Source organism: Suncus etruscus, chromosome 7, assembly GCF_024139225.1.
Source record: "Suncus etruscus isolate mSunEtr1 chromosome 7, mSunEtr1.pri.cur, whole genome shotgun sequence".
Lineage (NCBI taxonomy): Eukaryota > Metazoa > Chordata > Mammalia > Eulipotyphla > Soricidae > Suncus > Suncus etruscus.
Window position 1 is genome coordinate 46,456,539 of NC_064854.1, and position 6,000 is coordinate 46,462,538.

General features: G+C 41.6%; 1 protein-coding gene across 1 annotated transcript in view; it reads right to left on the reverse strand.

Annotated features, from left to right (window-relative positions):
- KIF26B (kinesin family member 26B) overlaps positions 1 to 3,481 on the reverse strand; it is a 318,803-nt gene extending 315,322 nt beyond the window's left edge. The window contains exon 1 of the mRNA XM_049776648.1: positions 3,398 to 3,481. The gene's annotated coding sequence lies outside the window, so the exon portion shown is untranslated. The remainder of the gene's footprint in view (positions 1 to 3,397) is intronic.
- Between the last annotated feature and the right edge of the window lie 2,519 nt (positions 3,482 to 6,000).

Genomic DNA, 6,000 nt, shown 5'->3' on the forward strand with positions numbered 1-6,000 from the left:
CAGAGTTCCCGCCCCAAAGGCATTGGGATGACACAGGCACAACACAGAGACACTGATTCACAGCCATCCATCCAATCTCTTTACCCAAGAGAGACTTCCTCAGATACCTCCAGCTAATATTCAGGGTAAATGTCTAAATTCATCTGTACTGGTGTTGGAAAGAAGCTGTTCACTGTATACTGTTCCATGTCCAACAATTTCGAATTTGTAGCTTGCATGAAACATCTTTTTTTTGTTTTGTTTTGGGTCACACCCAGCAGTGCTCAGGGTTACTCCTGGCTCTGCACTTAGAAATCACTTCTGGCAGGCACAGGGGACCATATGGAATGCCGGGATTCGAATCACTGTCCATCCTGGGTCTGCTGCTTGAAAGGCAAATGCCCTACCGCTGTGCTATCTGTCTGGCCCCTGTATGAAACATCTTTATATCTAACTTAAGGTCTGTCTAACCTTTGCATCTAACCTTTGCCCTGTAGGCTGGCTGGTGAACCCTCCTGCATGTTCACAAAGCAACCTGATTACTTTTCTGCCTTTGCACTCACCTCCTTACCTTATCCTGGGCCATTAGCCTGTCAAACGATGGAGAATAGGGCCAAAGCAGGTACCCCAACCCACACCTTGTATAGGGTCTAACAGTTGGTTAAACCTTAATAAACATCTGTTGTTGTACAGGAAATTCCTTACAACTGGGGGGAAGGAAGAATAAGGACAGCAGAAAAAAAGTTTTTGCAAATAAAGGATACACACAAAAATCTTCCTTGAAGTAGCCCCTTTAGTTTTTCTCCCTCTGAGACAAGTTTTCCCATCTTTGAATGTTTTTTATGAAGTCACCAACTTCTATAGACTCTGTCTTCACTCATCAGAGCTCTGCAACAACTGGACTTTGTACCAAGCACCTGATATGTATTTTAGGTACTTCAGAAGCAAGAGGAGGAAATGGGAGTTGTGTGTGCAATACTAATATGCAGCAAGCACAAACTACTGTGCAGAAAATATGAGTAGGGTACAAGGCTATGCACCAGGGCATTATATTTGTAGTAAAGAAAAATGACCTCTAATAAGTCAAGCTCAGTGATATACATTAGAATACACTCATACAATAGATAATATTATCGTCATGGAATAATACTGTGTTAATGTTTAAGATTCATTTAGAATAATGGATAAAACTGTAAAAAATATACCCAATATATTATGTAAAACACAGATTACAGAATTGAACACAACACAATTTTATCAGCTGGGAAGACAATATGCCTACTTCTATGTTATACAGACTATTGTTAAAAATAATGATTTTTAAATATTAATACTTTTTATTAATAAATACTATTATTAATACCATTATCAGATATGTATTTATTTCTTATCACAGATATTTATAAATGATAATATTTATTATTATGTAAGTTATGTTTTTTTCTGAATTATAAATGAAAAGAACATATTCATCAACAATGGAAAGGTGCTATTCTGGCTCCTGACCACGTACACAGTTCTTTTTCAGTGTGAGCTTAGGAAGTCCCACTCAGGTGACACAGGTGTCACTGCCTCACAAGCTTTATATCCACAACCCAGAAAAGTCTTACCCAGAGTGAAGTGGCAAGACCATGTCATATTTAAGTGGGAATTCTATTTTTGATGGCCAGACCAAATGTTTGGCAGAAGAGATCTAGATAGATTGCTCTGTAAATATTGGGAGGTTGGAAGCAGCCAATGGAGGGGAGCCAGCCCACTGAGACTAATTGAGGGGAACAGGAGTGCACTGTGCTACTCTTACCACAAGCTCTGGGAGCCCTGGTCACTTCATTTCTCTAAGTGTCTGCCTTGACATGGGTCCTGTCTACCTTACAGAATTGCTGTTGGCTTAAATAATGTATGCACTATAGCTTTGTAAACTACCAAGACCTACACAAAATGATCATCCATCCCCTCCCCACTTCCTTTCAGTGTATCAGGTGAAACTACCTTTATTCCCCTTTGCACTCAAGAAAAGTCTCCAGGAATTTTATCAGTCACCTTGCACTCATTTTAGGTTTCTCTCTCTCTGTGCCCTATGTAAGAGAAACTCATTCTGTATTCACTCCACTTCTTTCTTCCTTTTCACTAACCCGACGGATCAGCTTTCAGGTCTTTCCTAAGGGATAGTGAGGTCTCAAAACTGAATTCTTGGCTTGGGAATTTGAGCAGTTTCTATCCACATTCTTCCTTTCCTTACTGAGCATCCCTGCCCCATATTCCCTAATTAAATCCTTCATACACTCACTTCATTCATTTCCTGGCTGGCTGTAAAAATTTGGAAGAAGACACTGATGCCACTGGAAACTAGTGATATCATTTCAGTGTTTGTCAAAGTAGACGCTACTGAAGCCTTTCACGAGGGAGGGGTCCTAGAATGACTGAGGAGGGAAGAGTAGCCATGGGTTCAATTTTTTGAGGAGTGTTGTTTATTTATATAAAGAAGGTAGATTCCCAAGAGGGTACTGAATGATATTTTTTCTGGAAAGGGGGAAATAGACCAAATAAGTTTAAAACTTTCTGTGTTGGAGGAAAGAATCTGAATCTGTCCATAGTATCCCAGGACACAAATTGAAATAATTTGAGATCATTTGCATTCTTCCCAATAATCTAAGATCATTTTTGCATTCTTCCCCAACTGGCTTGTTCCATGATGAATGGCCTCAACTCCAGAGAGTCAGCTGTATTTCTCAAGCCAAGTGCAGAGGACAGACATACCCAACAGAAAACTTAACCCAATAATAAATAAAAATGATGACTTTATTTGCTTGGTGGACTAGAGACCAACTTCTCTCTTATTTCTCAGGGGCAGCTAATCTATAGTGGGCCTGGGTTAATTGAAAAAAAAGTAAAGAAAAACTCTGAGAAGGGGAAATACCTTTGGCAGATCTATCAGGTAAGAGAGATGGTAACGGGCATCTACACCTTTTTCAGAGGCACAGACAGAATTCTGCCTATTTGGTTCCTTGTGTACTTTACCATTACAAACAACACCCAATGTGTCCACATGAAAACATAAGGTTTGGGACTATTTACAGTACCGTGGGTAAGGTGCTTGCCCTGCACGTGGTCAACCCAGGTTGGATCCCCAGAATCACACAAAATCTCCCAGCACCACCAGTGGTGGCCCAAAGTAGTAGTAGTGGCCCAGCACAGAGCCAGGAGTAATCCTTGAGGTGTGTAAAAGAGGGAGAGAGAGAGAAAGGAAGAAAGGATAGAAGCGAGGGAGGGAGGGAAGGAGAGAGGGAAAGAGAGCAGGAAAGAAAGAAAACAGGTTTGAACTGGGACATCCCATGAAGTTGAATAGACAAAGAAAGTGCTGTCACATGTGTCTCCACCAGACTCCAAGTAACACTGCTCCTCCTTGCCTGGTACTTACCTGGTACGGGTACAGGGTGACTCCATTGGTTCTCGAAAGGGACCAGGTACCATCCAAGTACTGGTGAGCTTGGATAGCCACTGAGTTGAGGATGTTCCCATTGCTGGGACTGGTAGCCATCTGCAGGCTGACCTTCGCCTGGTGAGTTGGGGACCCACTCTTCTTCTCTGCCCCATTGCTGACCCCGAGGCTGCTGGGTTTGCTACTGTGCTTGTTGGTGATGAAACTTGTGTACGTGGAGGTGGCATAGGAGGCAGGCACAAAGGCCCAGTCCCTGGGCTGCTGGAGCCCTGCTGCATGCCGGGAGCCCACCAGGGCAGGAATGTTGGAAAGAGGTGGGGGAGATCCTGGTGAAGCATCGTACTGCTCACTTCCTGCTGCTTGCTCCAAGGTTAGCACCATCTGAATAGCCTCCTGCTTCAGTTGGTTCAGGTGTGTGGCACAAATGTCACAGCGGTTGTCCCTGTCATTCCATGCTTTCCTGATGGTGTTGGGCACCTGAAGCTTATCATGAATGACAGCTGAGAAAGCAGGATCCTGCAGAACACAGAAAAAAATAAATAAATAAATAAATAAAAATAAAGAAAATGGAGAGAGCCTATAATACAAGGCTGGTCCATGCAATTCAGACATCTGGGTTTGAGTCAAGGCCCAGATGAGTTAAGCTAGGCAAAGTCTGATTGACAGCCAATCAAAATGAGCAGCCAGACTCAGACAAAGGACTCAAGTTGACAAACACACTTTACACATGTTAAGATTTGGAGAGTGGAGATATCAAGGAATTAAGAGAAGGGAAAGATTTCTAAGTGTTCCTCAGCAACCCTGAAACTGATATTTTAGATTATTCTCCTAAAATAATTCTAGCTGCATTTGGATTCTGTCAAAGTGTTCATTCAATATACACCAATGTTTGTCCAAATAGGATATGAGGAATGACAATCATTCTGAACCAATTTTGGAGCCTCATGTTAACACACAGAAAAATTCTTTGTGACCAAGTATAATGTCTAAGAAAACTAAGAAATCCTAAGAAAACTTCCTTATCAGCACTGGGTGCTAGACATCATTGGAAGAAAACTAAACTAAAGACTGAATTAGAAAGCCACTACTTAGTGGCCCCTCAAACCTCCACAGTCACTCTACTCACCATTTACACTGTAGGAAGCTGACCATGCCTGTGACACTGTGATAACTTGACTAAGAAAAGATAAATATCTCCTCTACAAAGAGTTCAAGGGATATTGCCCTACAAACTACATGTTAAAAAAAAAAAAATAGTAGAGGCTGAGGATAGTGTAGTAGTAGAGGCCCTGACTGCAAGCACGATGTCTTGAGTAACTAATTTTGGGATTACCAAGTATGCAATCAAGTGTGAGCAACCCTGGCCATTACAACAACATAGGAAGGGAAAGGGACATATTTGAAAGTAATCAAAAATAAAACTACTCTGAAAGACTGGCTCAGAAACTAGCCTTCAATACCTAATAGGAATCAGAAAAGTATCTATCTCTTGCTAATGGTGCTTTCATTTCTATTGAAAAAAACAGACTTACACAGAGAACAAGTCACCAAGAGTGCTATTTAGTATCAAAATATTTGAGTTCTAGTTCCAGTTCTGCTATTTATTAGCTGTGCCATTGAACAATTTACTTGGTCTCACTGCATCTCTCCTGGTGCACTCCAGACTAAGTCTAATTTTTAAAAATTCCATCTACACCCTGATTCTGTCTGTCAAGAAATCCAGCCAATTCGTGGCATTCCTTAATTTGCAGTAGTACAAACCACAATGTCACAAAAGAAAAGGAGAGGGTGTGTGTGTAAAATCCTGCCCCAGAGACAGGCAGGTAGGGGAGGGTAGATGGGAAGGAAGAGGGCATCAGGGAGGGTGAGAGGGAAACTGCTGACATTGGTGGTGGGAAATACACACTGGTGAAGGTCATTGTATATTGTATGACTGCAACTCACTCGTGAACAACTTTATCTGTGGGAAAAAAAAAACAAACCTGTACTAAGAACAACCTTGTAACCATGGTGTTTACATAAAAACACACAAACCAAAAAAGAAACCCACCCAAAGAGTAGAAAATCTGCATATCTGAGAGGCACTTTGTCATGTGGAGGGGACAGAGGTATCTAATTAAACTTTTGAAATTCATCTCTTATTGCAAATAATTAATGAGCCTAATATCAAGGCTTATTTTCCTCTAAGACATTAGAAGTAAACCTGACCTTCTGGAATTTGCTGTTAAGCTTTTATGGGTTGAAAGCCCCATCAGGGGTGGAGTGAGGGAAGAAGTGTGGGGGCAGCTCGGGTTGGCAGGAAGATCTGTGGTGGGAGGGTCTTTCTTAATTACGATCCATCTTGATTATGGGATCCAGCATTTTGTTTTCCCTGTTTAACTACCCTGAACAGCTCCTCAGCATGCACTGATTAATTGATTCATAAATCAAGAGGCCTCTTTACACAGCTGCAGTAAGGAGTGGCTGGAACGCAGAAACTCAAGACAGGCTTATAAAGTGATGGGAAACAATAGGAGGTCAAGGTTGATGAAGTGGTGCTAACTATGGGTGATGTGTCTGGTGGCATCCTTCTCAATGAGAGT